The following is a 16,932-nucleotide window of genomic DNA, read 5'->3' on the forward strand; positions in this document are numbered from 1 at the left end:
TTTCTAAAACAACTGCCAATTCTATCTTTGCCCAACTGGGCGGATCCTCCTTATTCATTAATGCACTAAGAAATTTAAAATTAGCTGCCTCATAATAATATTGAAAATTAGGTAATCTCAAACCTCCAAATTGAAAATCCCACGTCAATTTTTTCATTGCTACCCTCGGAAATTTTCCCTTCCATAAAATATATAAATCCTTAAAAAATCCCCTCATTCTTCTATGCTCCAATTAATTATCTTAACCTTTTTAATCTTTCCCTGTAACTTAACTCCTGAAGACCTGGCAACATCCTGGTCAACCTTCTCTGCAGTCTTTCAATATTTTGATATCATTCCTGTAGTTAGGTGACCAAAACTGACAACAATATTCCAAATTTGGCCTCACCAATATCTTAAACAACTTCAACATAAGATCCCAACTCCTTTACTCAATACTTTTATTTAAAAAGACCAAGATCCCAAAAGCTTTCTTTACAGCCCTGTCCACCTGCAATGCCACATTCAGAGAACAATGTATCTATATTCTCAGATCTCTTTGCTCCTCCGCATTCCTCAGTGCCCTACAATTCCCTGTGTATGTCCTACCTTGGTTTACCCTTTGTGACCAACTAACAACCCTTTTAATATTTTTAGGACTAAAGGGGTTTTATTAGCACTAAAACAAAAACAGCAATAGAAAATTCACCAGAAAATGGTAAATTCAAATAATAGTTTTCATCAAACTATCAATCACATAACATTTCTTACTTATCTCTAAACTTTCTTAACTCTAAATTTATTATGTGTGTGTGTGTGTGTGTGTGTGTCTGTGTGTGTGTGTGTGTGTGTGTGTGTGTGTGTGAAGTCCCACTCTAAAAAGTCAATCTTTAAATTTCAGCATCATTTTAGTCTTGCTTGAAAGTCTTAAATTCTCAGTTTAGAAATAATTATAAAGCACTTTTAAACATCATAGCTTCAGGCCTCTTTACTAACAGTGTGGCTATTTCCTTCCATGATGAATTCACAAACACAGACAAGGGTTAAATGAAGTGGCTATTTCCTTCCATGTTGAATTCATAAACCCAGACAAGGGTTACACAAATGTGGTTATCTTCTTCCATGATGAAGTAACAAACCAGAAAAGGGTTAAACGAAGTGGCCATACAAGAATAGAAGCAGTAGAAATCTGTCCTCTTTTCCAAAGAGACAGCAAAATGGTCTTCATTATTTCAAAAGCCACTGATTCTGTGTTCCTCTTTTCCCAGGAGTAATATACATAACAGCACCAATTCTGGTTACTGTAACTCAATCCTGTCCTTCACAAGGTTTCAACCCATGTATGTCACAGGATTTTGACTTCTGTCAACTCCAAATTGATCTGCCTCCTTTGTCTCTCATTTTGATAATACATTTCTCCCATTTTTCATGTCACATGGTATGTGACATAATTTCTGTCTTTGAAGCTCATAAAGTCTTTTGACATGAATGTACTAAAATAATTTAAGTCCCCATATCTCCAAGAAGTCTGCTTTCTTCAGAACTAAAATGACCATGAGTTTATACAGGTTCTTCTGAACTAACACCTATTTTTTTTTCAAAATCTCAAGAACCACCATAAATCCTTTTCATCTTCTTGACTCAATCAACTTTAATTTTCATCTCAAACTGGCTTCTGTCTTCTATCTCAAAGAATCATGTGTGCTTAAAATGTTAATGTGTTGTCTTTGTGCCCCTGTAACCATTCACAATGACTAAGAAAACATCTACTAAAACATTTATAAATGAGAAATATAGTTTAAAATTAAACATTGACATAAATCTATTACACCTTCCAAAATGCAACACCTCACACTTGTCTGCATTAAACTCCATCTCCCATTTTTTTGACCATTTTTCCAGTTGGTCCAGATCCCTCTATAACCTTTGAAAATTGTCCTCGCTGTCCACAATGACTCCTATCTTTGTGTTATCAGCTAACTTTCTGATCAATTTACTGCATTATCATCCAGATCATTAATATAGGCAACAAACAGCAATGCTACCAACACAGATCCCTGAGACGCACCACTAGCCCCAGGCCTCCAGTCTGAGAAGCAACCATCCACTACCACTCTCTGTTTTATCCCACAGCCAATTTTGAATCCATTTTACAACCTCTCCATGGATACCTAATGTCTTGACCTTCTAAACTAACCTCCCATATGGGATCTTGTCAAAGGCTTTACAACTGGCATGCACTGGTGTTCATTTTAGTCAAGTGAGCAAAATAGAATAAAAACCCTCAACAGGGTCTTTCATCTTCCACCATTCCACAAGTTGTTCAGCTTGGCCAATGTGGAAGGAAGCAATCCATCACTCTGAAGGTACAATGTCTCATATCTCCTGTACATAACTCACTAGTAGAGATACTCAAATGTAAGTGCAATAGTAAAACAAAGATTTGGGTTTCTCTTGGTGTCCAGATATTGCCAATGAACTGATCTGATGGTGGAGGCAAGGAATTCAGGGATTGTTCCGTGATCACTGACCACTCGCAGACACAAAACAAGTATCAAAGACTTTATTGATCAGAGGACCCAGACATGCCTCTACACGCTGCTGGCTCACATCTAAGGCAGGTATGAAGGAGGAAACTAGGGCTCTCAGCTTTTATTAGGGGATCTGATGAGGAGGGGCTCCAGGTACAGAAGGCAGGCCAGCCGGCCGAGCCCAGTGAGGATATGCCCAACATGCCCGCAGTACCGTGTTCCACCACATTCATTCCTTCTTTTTTGAATGAAGTCAGGCGGGGTGAAACAGGGCAATATCCACCAGCATGGGTCTTGTAGTCCATACAGTTCAAAGGTTCAGCTCCTCTGGCAGTTTTATTCAGCGCTGAGATCTCCAAAGTACTGCTGGCTGCATTGTTGGTTCCAACGGAACAGAGGCTTGTTTGCTCAGCTGTGTGCTAGAGGGATGAACAGTGTCTGTGTCTACCAGGTCTGTAGGGGGTGGGGAATTTGTTTGTAACAGTGGGGGGGGGGGGGGGAAACACTTCAGTATGGGGAGAACATTCAGAGGGCTGTGTTTGAGGTGGGATCATTACCTAATTTGACAGAGTGATCCCTGGGGCTGACTGGTCACTGCCCGGGAGTTTCGGGTGTACCTCCCATGCTGGGATCCCTGCTAGTGCCACATCCGGGATGGACACTGTATTGTTCTGTTTGTCTGGATACCTTACCAGTGCATACCAGTGTAGGGGTTTGCATACAGTCGGTGCACTTTCTTGACCAGTGGGTCTGCCTTGTGTGTTTAAAATGCTTACAGAGTAGCTTCAGCCCCAAGGTCGTCAGCCAGACCGGCAACATGGTTCCTGACACTGACTTCCTAGGGAAGGAGAACAATTTTTCATGTGATGTTATGTTAGTTGTCATACAAAGTAGGGGCCTGGTGGCATGCAACGCTTCTGGAAGGACCTCTTGCTACTGGAATATGGGCATTCCTTTCGACTCAAGGGCCAAAAGAACTTCCATATCATACCATTCTCCCTCTCCACCTGCCCGTTCCTGTAGGGGTTGTAGCTGATGGTTCTGCTTGTAGTTATGCCCCTGGAAAAGAAGTATTGCCGCAACTCCTCACACATGAAGGTGAATCCCTGGTTGCTATGAACATAACTGGGGTATCCAAACAGAATGAATACTATGTAGAGTGCTTTAATAACCATAGATGTGGTCATGTAGGGGCAGGGGATGGTGAACAGGAAATGTGAATATTCGTCCACGATGCTCAGGAAGTAGACGTTCCAATTCATGGATGAGAGGGGCCCCTTGAAGCCAATGCTGAGACATTTGAAGGGGCAAGTGGCCTTGATGAGTTGGGCTCTCTCTGCTCAGTAAAATTGCAGCTTGCATTTCACACAGACCCGCCAATTGTGAGTCAGCTCCCTGACTTCCTCCACTGAGTAGGGGAGGTTATGAGCCGTCACAAAATGGTAGAGCCTTGGGACCCCAGATGGCAGAGGCTATCGTGGAGGGCATGGAAGCGATCAACTTGCATCCTGGTGCAGGTTCCTCTAGGCAGTGCATCAAGTGGCTCATTGAGCTTGCCCGGCTGGTACAAGATCTCATATTTGTAAGTGGACAGCTCAATTCTCCACCCCATGATCTTGTCATTTTTGATTTTACCTCACTGTTTATTGTTAAACATAAACGCGATGGTTCTCTGATCCATCAGCAAGGTGATTGGTCTGCCGGTCAAGTAGTGCCTCCAATAGTGGATGGCCTCCACTATAGCTTGTGCCTCCTTCTCGATGGCAGAGTGCCTGCATTCAGGGCCTTGAAGGGTGTGAGGAAAAAATGCCACTGGCCTGCCTGCTTGGTTCAGGGTGGCAGCCAGAGCGAAATCGTAGGCATCGCTTTCCACTTGGAATGGGGTGGATTCATCAATGGCGTGCATTCCTGCCTTGCCAATCTCATCCCTGATATCCTCAAAATCCTTACAGGCCTCTGCCAATGGGGTAAAGGTCATGGTTTTCACTAGGGGTTAGGCCTTGTCTACATAGTTGGGGTTCCATTGGGCATAATACGAGAAGAGCCCCAGGCATCTGTTTAGAGCCTTGGGGATCTTTTGCAGAGGTAATTCCAGAAGGGACTACATGCACTCGGGGTCAAGGGTAATGACCATATACCCCAGGATTGCCACCCAATTGATGCTAAACACGCACTTTGTCTTATTATATGTGAGATTGAGGGCCTTTACGCTACAGGGTGGGCAGTACTTTCACTGGGGTTTGCTTTGGCTGCAGTAGTTGCACCTCGTGTGCTCAGTGATGGCAGCGGCAGTCAGGGGCCCAGAGTCACAAGATGGTGCCTCCCGTTCTCCCCACTTGGTGGCCACGTGGCCTGATGAGTAGGCCTCTATGTTATTTTGAGCAGTCTCCATTGCTCGGGCCATCTGCACTACTTCCTGTAGGGACTGATTGCCTTTCTCCAGGACTTGCTCCTTTATTTGATGAGAGCAGAAGCCAGCGACTAGCTTGTCATGGATAAGCTCATCCTGGTAGGTCACTGCAGTCATGTCCAGGCACGCGCAGTCTCATCCCAGCTCCCACATGGCCCTCACGAATTCATCGACTGATTCACCCAGTCTCTGGCGTTGGGAATCATGCTGGAAGTGTGTGTTCATCACGTTCCTTGTGGGTCTGTACTGCTGTCAAAGTAGGGCCATTCCCTCTTTGTATTCAGTGCACTCGTGAATTAATTGATACACTCGGTGTCCCTCAGCTGCGAAGAGCAGATCGTACTGATCACCATCAGGTCTGATTTCAGGGCACCTCAGGTAGGCCTTTATGGAGGCCTCTAGTTTCTTTGGATTGATCTCCAGCTTCTCCAGTTGGATTGCCTTGTCCATGGCACTTTGGAATTCTGATCAATAATTGTGGCACTTACAGACACGAAGCAAGAGTCAAAGGCTTTATTGATCAGAAGACTCAGACATGCTTCTACATGTTGCTGGCACATATCTAAGCCAGGTATGAAGGAGTAAACTAGGGGTCTTAGCCTTTATTAGGGGATCTTATAGGGAAGGGCTACGGGTACAGAAGGTGGGCCAGCCTACCCAGCCCGGACATGCCCACAGTACTGCCTTCCACCTCAGGGACATTTGTGTTGGAGGGTGCACGACCTACCAAGCTCTGCACAACTCAATGTAGGTGATGATTTTCTGGGGTTTGCTGTAATCTCCACTGGGGAAGCGGGAAATGATTTACGAGATGTAATATGTTGTCTCTAATATTGTGCAGAAATGTTAGATATAAGAGATATGATGTGATAGGTCTTTGCAATGATGAATTTGTCCATATGAGGAGTGTAGCAGAAAAGAGCATTTGATGTTGTAATCCAAAAAATGAGCTAACCAAATGTGACTTTTTAGAACTGGATCTCTCTATTTTTTCTTGGTCAATCAGCCTGACCTGCTCTGGTTTCTTTGGATCGATCTCCAGCTTCTCCAATTGGATTACCTTGGCTCATTACCAGTAGGAAAATGGGAACTGGGTGGGAAGGAAAAAAAGGATCTGCTCAAATCAACCTCCTTTCACCTATTTTACCTCCACTACCCAAACAGTTTAATCACAAGTTGCTTGCTACAAAAGGTCAAGATGGCTGTCACTGGAAGAGGGATGATTGGGGAGGGTGTAATGCTAATGTGGTGGCAGAGGGGCTACCAAAATTATGAGCAGCTCAGTCACAGATATCTCATCCTGAAACTCTTGCCTTCTCCCACTAGATCCCATTGTGTTGAGAATAAAGCTTGTCAGTATCTTGCTGAGTCTTTTAATTACAGTAAACAATGCAGCAGATCAAAAACACTAAAACATTCTCCAATATCTTCTGTGGAGGGCATCTATGCTTTTCCCGTGAAGAAAGCGTTTTACAGACATTCAGTGTTGCAATTGTGATCCTTGCACATCTACTTCCAGATTAGATTAGTTTTAAAACCTTAACTAATGCCTCTTTGCTTTCAGTAGGATTTCACTGCAGCATTTATCAGAGCTCAGTGAGCTTATCATATGCATGTATCAATTCAGCTATTAAACTCAACCTTCAATAATTTTCATATTTAAATCTTCCACCCTGAACAAGTTTTCTGATCACTGTATGATGGTGTTTGGATACATGTCAGGCATTTGCCCCTTCAATTGTTTTTATAGACTATGTCCCTAGTTTAAGATATATCCTCACACAAGACAAAACTCTTAAATATAGAGCAAATTTAAAAAAAAAAATTGAACCATTAATAACATAGAATTAAAAATATTGCACCGTATTTAATATTGTGTTGAAGATTATATATTTCAGTTGGTGCTGTCCTTTGTTGTAAGTAGCTCTGGTAGTTACTCAAATAAATGGGAACCAAGTTCAAGAGATAAATGGTAGTTGTGTCACAATCAGACTGTCATGTTCAAGGATAAATGATTGTTTAGCTTTAGAATTCTATTCTGAGGGAGAAACATTCATATAAATATTTTTTTAAGATGAAACTCATTTTATCCACAGTTCATCACATTAGGAAGTGTGTGTGTGCGTGCACATGTGTGTATGTAAGACCTACAACTATAAGAAAATACTGTATGAAACACCATGCATTGGAAGTGATATTCTGTCTTTGACTGTGTCAAGTCTCATTTTAAACTGACCTCATTGTTTTATAATACAATTAAACATGTGATGTTTGCCACCAGTACTGACAATGTGAATTGCTTCAACATAAGCTGCCATTCAATACTAAAAATATTTAAAATTATGTATTCTGGCCTTCAGTAACACTGAGTTGCAGAATACTCTGAATTCTAAAGAATAATATAGGGATTTGAAAATCAAGCCAGGAAACACAAACATGGAGAACATTTGTTGAATTGGTTCATTCTTCAGTGTCGTTCTCCAATACATTCAATGGTTCTCATTTCTCTCCAATTCTTCTGTTTCTTTGGAAGAAGCGGTTAATGCAACAGTAAGCCGGACAAGTGTGCCATATCCTTATGCACTTTGTGGCAATAGAAGAGACTTAGGGTCTTGCAGTCTAAGTACTGTGATCAGAAAGTCAGAAGTAATCTTTCCCAGTGCGGAACATCAATTTACTGCAATCTAAATTAGAAATTGATTCATCCTGATCCTTTGAGGATTTAATAATTTTATCCAAATAATGGTTTAAGTGAACATCTAATTGGTTCAATTCTCTTCCTGTGTAACTCAGCAATTGTCTTCTTTTGAATTATATTGTACTTAGTCATGAGGGGGATAGACAAGATGAATGGTCAAAGTCTTTAGTCCCTGGATAGTAGGGCTTAAAAACTAGAGGGCATTGATTAAGGTGAGAGGGGAAAGATTTGAAAGTGACCTGAGGATTTGGTTTTTCACAACAGAGAACGAGATGGGTAAATGAAAAAGGTTGAAAAGATGTGATTGGAGTGAAAACACAGAAACACTGGAGGAGCTCAGCCAATCTCACAGCGTCCACAAGAGGTAAAGATATCAGAATCAGGATTTATTATAATGAACAAGTCATGAAATTCAGCATTTTGCAGCAGAATCAAAGTGCCACATAAATATTATAATACATAACTATAAAAAATAAAATAATAATAACAATAATAGAGCATGAAAAGTAAGGCCGTGTCTTTGGTTCATTGATTATTCAGGAATCTGATGGCAGCGAGGAAGAAGCTGTCCTTGTGCCATTGAGTGCTTATCTTTAAGCTCCTGTACCTTTTCCATGATGGTAGCAGAGTTTGGGTGGTGGAGGTCTTTGAGGATAGAGGCTGCTTTTTTTAAGACACCGCCTCATGTAGATGTCCTCGGTGGAATGAAGTCTTGTGCCTGTGATGTTGCGGGCCAAGTTAACAACCCTCTGAAGTTTATTCTTCTCCTGAGAGTTAGTGCTTCCATAGCAGGTAGTGATGCAACCACTCAGAATGCTCTCCATGGTACACCTGTAGATGTTTATGAGACTCTTCGGTGACATACCGAATCTCCTGAGATACATCAATGTCGAGGCTCCAGGACAGATTCTCAGAGATGTTGACATGCAGAAATTTGAAGTTCTTGACCCTTTCCACTACTGAGCTCTGAATGAGGATTGTGTCATGTTCTCCTCCCTTCCTCCTAAAGTTCACAATCATCTCCTTGGTTTTGCTGATATGCAGCGCAAGGCTGTTGTTATTACATAATTCAATTATCTAATCTATCTCCCAGTAGTACGCTTCCTCATTTCTGTTTGTGATTCTGCCAAGAACTGGGGTGTCATCAACAAACTTGTAGATGGCATTTGAATTGTGTCTGGCCACACAGACATGATACTTCAGGCCTGAGCCCTTCTTCAAGGTATATGAAAGAGGTGCCTGAGGAAGTGGTAAAGCTGGAGACAATTACAATATTTAAAAGACATTTAGACAGGTACATGGATGGGAAATGTTCAGAGCAACTTTGTCGACATAGGCAAGCTGGTCTGAAGAGCTTGTTTCTCTGTGTTATAACCTCTTGATTCTGTGATTACAATTTCCTTTTAAATGAAAATATAAACTGCGCTTCCATCCCACTTTCAATTGGAGCAATCAGATCTTTAATGACCTGCTTTCTGGAAATATTTTACATCACAGCAGGCTTACTTAAAACCAAGTTATAGAAATTTTATTTTTATCTATTTTAAAACTATTAATTGTGCTCTACACATGATTTTAGGCATTAATTATGTGTAGTTCATAGTTTTGTGCATTTCTTGCAGAGTTTACTTTTTTTTTGTGGAGTCCTGTCTGTCAGTACATTGGTCCAAGCATTTCCTGGCCTGATTCAACCTAATACAGATGCCATTTTCCTGCTCAGTGTTTTATTTGCTTAACCACAAAATTTGAATCAAAAGGCCAAAATACCAGAAGCAGTGCATCACCCTAAAAGAATTGAAATTTCTATTATTAATGGTTAATTAATTAAGTAGTCATAACTCTAACTGAGATTTTTGTTTTAAATGCATAAATGAGATTATGATTTTTCAGCTCATTCTGGCACTTGCCCCTATATCAGGATGCAGATTTCCCACTCACTCATTCAGGTGCTGCACATTTGTGATATTCCATCCTCTCAAGCTCAATTTACGTTAACATTGATTGATAGTCTACCCTCTCTCTCTTTTATGTCACCTCTCAAGTGTCCTGAACTTCTCAGAATGTAGTGCGACATGCATGGAGAGACCACTCTACTTACATTGATCTCCTTTGCATGATGAAAATGTCTTAGGTGAATGTATGAAGACAAAATAGACTTTAGATGCTGGAATCTGAAACAACAGAATATTAGTGGGACTCAATGGGTCATGCATTTATGGAGACAAATGGTATATATCAGGACTGGCATCAAAACTGAAAGGGACACCCTTGTCTGGCAGACCTAGTTAAAAAAAAAGAAAGTATTTGCCCATTAGTACTCTTGCCAAATAATTTTTATATGAAGTCTTAATCCAATTAATAAATATTGGTCCAAACTGAAATTTTTCTAAGACTTTAAATAAATAATTCCATTCTAATCTATCAAAAGCCTTTTCATCATCTAATAATAAAGGCTAAATCTGACTTCTTCTGAGATACATGAATTAAACTGATTAGTCCTGATACCATATTCCCATTAAATGCATGGCAAGAGATAGCCACATACCACAGATAAAATGCTCTCACACATATATTAGAAACATTTAATCCCTCATGCCTCTTCCACCATTCATTGACCTATTACCTCCACACCATTTTCCTGCATTGCTTCTGTACTTCTTCATTCCTTTAATATCCAAAATAATGTCATTATCTGAAAAAAAATCCCATCACCTCCAACTCCCAGGAATTCCTAGCCATGACTTTGTACAGTAGAGAAGAAACATCCAGGATGGCATGAAACACCTCAAGCTTCTATATCAAGAACATTCACAGGCTGTTCTGATGGAACACCCCAAATTGCTCTGATGAGCTCCATTTGCCCATCTGTGGCATGGTTTGCAGAGTTTGCAGTGGGATTATCAGCCACAGAATCCACAGAAGTGGAGAGGAAGCAAGTCATATTCAATCATGAAGGACTACCTAAGAATAAAAACACACAACCCTCTTATGTTCTTTGATTTTGTTTTCAAGATCCTGAAATTATTTTGTTCTTGGAGTAAATTTTTTGCACAACCGATAAGTAGAAATTCTGCCGAGCCTGCGGAAAAATTAATTTCAGAATTGTATGTGCAATTTGTTTTGATTTCTACCTATTGACCCATCAATGCAATACAACATTCTGTCCATTCTGTTTTATTTTGTTCCAAAAAGGATGTTTAAATTCAGGTCCGCATAACATGCGGGAGAAGAATGCCACATCACGAAGAAAGCCTCCATTTCCTCAGGAGTTTGCGGAGGAGCTAGTGGAGTTGTTCAAGTGAACCGGTACGGTCTTGAATGACCGACATGGCCTGTTTCCGTGCTGTAAACGGTTATTTTTCTTTGGCTTGGCTTCGCAGACGAAGATTTATGGAGGGGGTAAATGTCCACGTCAGCTGCAGGCTCGTTTGTGGCTGACAAGTCCGATGCGGGACAGGGAGACACGGTTGCAGCGGTTGCAGGGGAAAAATGGTTGGTTGGGGTTGGGTGTTGGGTTTTTCCTCCTTTGCCTTTTGTCAGTGAGGTGGGCTCTGCGGTCTTCTTCAAAGGAGGTTGCTGCCCGCCAAACTGTGAGGCGCCAAGATGCACGGTTTGAGGCGATATCAGCCCACTGGCGGTGGTCAATGTGGCAGGTGCCAAGAGATTTCTTTAGGCAGTCCTTGTACCTCTTCTTTGGTGCACCTCTGTCACGGTGGCCAGTGGAGAGCTCGCCATATAACACGATCTTGGGAAGGCGATGGTCTTCCGTTCTGGAGATGTGACCCACCCAGCGCAGCTGGATCTTCAGCAGCGTGGACTCGATGCTGTCGACCTCTGCCATCTCGAGTACTTCGACGTTAGGGATGAAAGCGCTCCAATGAATGTTGAGGATGGAGCGGAGACAACGCTGGTGGAAGCGTTCTAGGAGCCGTAGGTGATGCCGGTAGAGGACCCATGATTCGGAGCCGAACAGGAGTGTGGGTATGACAACAGCTCTGTATACGCTTATCTTTGTGAGGTTTTTCAGTTGGTTGTTTTTCCAGACTCTTTTGTGTAGTCTTCCAAAGGCGCTATTTGCCTTGGAGAGTCTGTTGTCTATCTCGTTGTCGATCCTTGCATCTGATGAAATGGTGCAGCCGAGATAGGTAAACTGGTTGACCGTTTTGAGTTTTGTGTGCCCGATGGAGATGTGGGGGGGCTGGTAGTCATGGTGGGGAGATGGCTGATGGAGGACCTCAGTTTTCTTCAGGCTGACTTCCAGGCCAAACATTTTGGCAGTTTCCACAAAACAGGACGTCAAGCGCTGAAGAGCTGGCTCTGAATGGGCAATGGTTATATGGTTATATGGTTAATTTAGCAATATATTCAGCAGAATAATTTTTTTAACAAATCCAGATTGATCTAAATGAACCAACTCTGGTAAATACTCATTCAATCTATTCACCAAAGCTTTAGCTACAATCTTATAATCCACATTTAATAAAGATATAGGTCTATATGAATCAGATTTTAATAGACCTCTGTCCTTCTTGGGTATTACTGTCATAATAGCATTGGAAAAAGATTCCGGTAATGAGTGAGCTTGAGTTGTTTGCTTTAATACTTCCATTAATAAAGGTATTAACAAATCTTTAAACTTTTTATATAATTCACAAGTAGATTCATTTTCACCTGGAGATTCACCATTTTGCATATTATTTAAAGCCTTAATAACTTCTTTCAACATAAAGGAAGAATCTAAATTTTTATGAGCTTGGCAATTTAAAGATGGAAGTTGAAGTTTATATAAAAATTCATTAACTTTCCCTTTATTGTTTTTTGATTGAGATGTATATAACTTAGTATAAAATTATTTAAAAGAATAATTTTTTGTCTTGTGGTTTATAAGTAATTTTAGAATTATTTTAACAGCAGTAATAATCCTTGACATTTGTTCCATTTTCAATTGCTAATCCAAAACCCTGTGTGCTCTCTCTCCCAGTTCGTAATATTTCTGTTTAGTTTGTTCAATTAACTTCTCCATTCTATATGTCTGTATCGAATTATAATACATTTTCTTATTTACTAATTCTGTCCTCTTTTTCTCAGATTAATCTTTTTATAATTTTTTTTCTGATTGTTATTTTTTCTCAAATTTATCTACTTCTTTAAGATAATCTTTCTTAATATTAGTTGAATTACTTATTATTTGACCTCTTAAGTAAGTTTTTAATGCATCGCATAAAATACATTTATTATCAACTAAGTTAGTATTTATATCTAAATACATTTGTATTTGATTTCTTATAAAAATTACAAAAGTCAACAATGAAGAATTAAATCGCCATCTATAAGTTTTATCAAAACTTGAACATGATATCAATAACAGTGAATGATCTGATACAATTCTCGGTTTATAATGTGCATATACTACTCATCCTTGCAATTGAGCTGAAATGTAAAAAAAAAGTCTATTCTGGAATAAGAATCAAATTGACATGAATAAAATAAATAACCTCTTTCCCTTGGTTCAATTTTCTCCAAATAGCCACTAAATTCAAATCTTTCATTAAAATCAGCATTCATTTAGCAATTTTTGTTTTTATTATAGATTTTTGAAATTTATCTAACATTGGGTCTAAATAACAATTAAAGTCTCCACCAATCATTATACTTTCATTTGGTCCTATCAACTTGATGAAAGCCTCTTGAATAAATTTCTCATTTGTATTAGGGGCATAAACATTCATAAATGTCCAAAACTCTGAATAAATTTGGCGAATTACCAAACCAAATCTTCCCACAGTGTCAGTAACCATTGATTCTAATTTAAATGGAAATGTTTTATTAATTAAAATAGATACTCCTCTTGCTTTAGAATTAAAAGATGAAGTCATAACTTGACCAACCCATTCTTCTTCAACTTTTGAAGTTCTTTCTCTCTTTAACGAGTCTCCTGCAAAAAAAAGCAATATCAACATTCAACATTTTAATATAAGTTCAAACTTTCTTCCTTTTAATTGGGTTATTGAGCCCATTCATAATACATTACATAATTCAAAGCATGTGTCTCCATAATATAATTTCAAGAATATTTAAATATGTCCACATATATTATTCTATGTATGAACTTTATTAGACTAAGGTGTAATTGTGTAATTGTGGTTTTAAATATTTTAAATAAAGTATTAAAAAACTAGACTGAAAGGGAAGAGGAAAGATTGCCCACATATACTAGCACAAAGGAAAGAGGAATTGGGGCTGTTAGCTAATAGGTGCAACTAATTGGGGAGGGGTTGATGGTAAGATGGAATAAGATGAAAAGGGGGATTGTGAAAGGTAGACAAAAGAAGAGAAACAAAATGAATAGGTGAGTATGTGTTTGGGAGAAAACCAGGGTCAGGTTACCTTAAAGTGCAACATTCATTGCTCATAACATTAAATTTTAAACTGCCTGACAGAATATGAGATTTTGTTTGTCCAACTTTTGTTTAATCTTTCCCTAGCAATGAAGGAAGCCAAAATTAAACAGGTTGGCATGGGAGTGGAAAGGAGAGTTAACATGACATATAAATAATTTCAGCATGCAAAAGTGTTGGAGAATCTCATCAGTTCATGCAGCATCTATAGGAAGTAAAAAGCAGTTAATGTTTTGCAATTCTCCAGCACTATTGTGGAACACAGCATGTCCAAGTTTTATTCTTTAACTCCATAGAAATAGCAGCTTATGATAACCATTGACAAATAGTGCAGGTGTTCTGAAAAATGGTCACCTGGTCCATGCATGCTTTTACCAATGAGGATGAAATTACACCTTAAGCATCACATTGGAAAAGGTGCAGATGAGCCTTTGTCTCTCTTGGAAGGCAGTTTGAGTTTCTGAGTGGTGGTGAGAGAGGAGATGAAGGGTCAACTTTACCTCAGGGTAAAGTTTCAGGGGTCATTGATTGGGGAGGGATGAGCAGGAGTCACCAAAAGAGATTTTTCTGAAGTCAGCAGAAAGTGAGGGAGAAACGAAGGTGCAACTGGTGGTTGGATCATGTTAGGCCTGGAGGTCATGGTGGAAGGATGGTGTGCAAAGGTTGGCGGGGAGAAAGGTGAGGACCAAGGAAACTGTGGCTGTTGTGCTTGGGGATGGGGAGGTGGTGCAGGAAGAGGGAAGGCAGACAAAGATGAGACCAGACATGCAGAAATTTCATGAGGTGCATATAAAAATTCCCTCATTTACAGCAGAAGGAAACCCATATTTCCAAAGGAAGGAGGACATTTTAAAAGTGCAGAACAACTCACCCTGTGAACACATGCTGTGAAGATAGAGAAGTTGAGAAAATAAAAATGGCATTTTTTTTTGCACTTGATTTAGATTTGAGTGTACTCAAATTTGAGTGAGAGGGTGTTAATCAGGATAACCTAGTAAAGGGGTAATTAAGGGGTTCCCAAAGGGAAAAAAATATTTTTTTTCCCAATAGCTTTAACTCTACCTATCATTCTGACTCCCTTCCCCCCAATATAACCTCGAGTGGGTGTAAAAGCACAATGGTATTATTTAATAAATAAATAAAAGATGGAGGAAATTATCCCTAACATCCTGCTACTATTTATCTTTCAATTAATATCATAAGGAAAAGATACCAGATTTTTTGCACCACTTCACATTTCTAATTTGGAGTTCTTGTTCTCTGTAAGGCTTGTTGCTACATTTCCTATTTGTCTGCATTCCATAAGAGTTCTAATTACTGCAACAGCATTTTGGGACCACGTGAAATTTTGAACACTCCTTCATAAGCTCAAATTGTTCTCTTCTCCTTTATCCTTTTTGCACACTGTACATTAAAAGAGAGGGTTTTTTTTTCCTGTTGCAATGAAGCAGTGTTCAGGAAAATTGTTAAGAATTTGAAATTCAACTCTAACAGAGATATGACCATTGTCAGTGTGTAATGGTGAAAGCTTTGCTTTTCAATAATTAATATGGTTTTTAACAAAAAAAAATGGAGCTGATATTTAAGTTCCCTTCATACCATAAAAGTGAGAGCAAAATTAGTAACTCACTGATATTGTTAATTGAAAACAATTTCAACAACCCACCTTTCAAATGAACAATATATATTTGGGTAAGTGTTAAGATTACTTTGTTGTACATCAACAATTATATTAGCTTTTGGCAAATGTATTTTTTTGGTATTTTTCCATGATACTGAGAGTAAATTACAGCACACATAATGGAGAAGTCCATGTTTTCAGAATTCACAAATACCCTCAACATATGTGGGAGCTACAACAGGTTTCATTCTATGATAGTGGATTTAGTTGGTGTTGCATCACTAGTTATTTTCTGGAATCCTGACAAAATGCATTCATTCTTTCATATCTGTTATTTCCCAAATGATTTGAGAAAGTTGACAGCTTGCAGCTCCTGCTATTAGATTAATACATACTGCTTTGGCAGATTAATGTTTTTTCCTCATCATCACATGAGCAGTTTTATTATTTTGTTTAGAATGGAAACATGGATGATATTAAACCCTTTGCTTTATCTGCAGATTAAAACTAAAATGAGAACTATATTTTACATTGAATAATTCTATTGTTTAAAATATATATCACAACTTGCTTATGGAGGTTGTATCCTGAAAATGATATTTTACATGTCATAATGTAGTGACTCATCTCAGAAGACAAGGGATTTTGTGTCAGTGAGTTGGGCATTGATTATCATGTCAACCACTCCATTTAAAATAACCTGAATTCACTGCTGCCAAGTACCCATTGTTGTGTAAATTGGTAACAAAATAGAAGCTTGTTGAACAGCAGAAAAGGTTGAAAGTTGAAAGAGTAAATAAAATACAACGGAAATATTGATATCTTCTTTATCAGGCATGTTAACCGTCACCTTTTGTATAATGGGATTGTGTCTTTCTGAAATGATTGGATGTCTTAAAGAATTATGTTTTGTTGTGGCGAGGTTTTCCATTCAATATTTCGTCCTGAAGGTAGCACCACCAAAAGTGATCAAGAAAGAAGTGTATAGTTATGAGATCAGATTTCAGATTTATTTTTAGAATACATACAAGACATCACATACAACCCTCAGAATCCTTTTTCCTGTGGGCACAGCAGAATTACCACTTATTGGTAGTGCAAAAAATAAACTGCACACAGTGTGAAGAACATATAAACAATCAAAAGAACTATAAACAGATAACGAATGTAAACAAACTGACTATGCAGGGAGAGCAAAGAAAATAAACTGCACAAGTAAGAGTCGAGTCCTTAAGTGAGTCCCTGATTTAGAAGTTTGATTTCTGAGGGGTAGCAGCTGTTCCTGAACCTGGTAG

Source organism: Narcine bancroftii, chromosome 7 (genome assembly GCF_036971445.1).
Source record: "Narcine bancroftii isolate sNarBan1 chromosome 7, sNarBan1.hap1, whole genome shotgun sequence".
NCBI classification, from domain to species: domain Eukaryota; kingdom Metazoa; phylum Chordata; class Chondrichthyes; order Torpediniformes; family Narcinidae; genus Narcine; species Narcine bancroftii.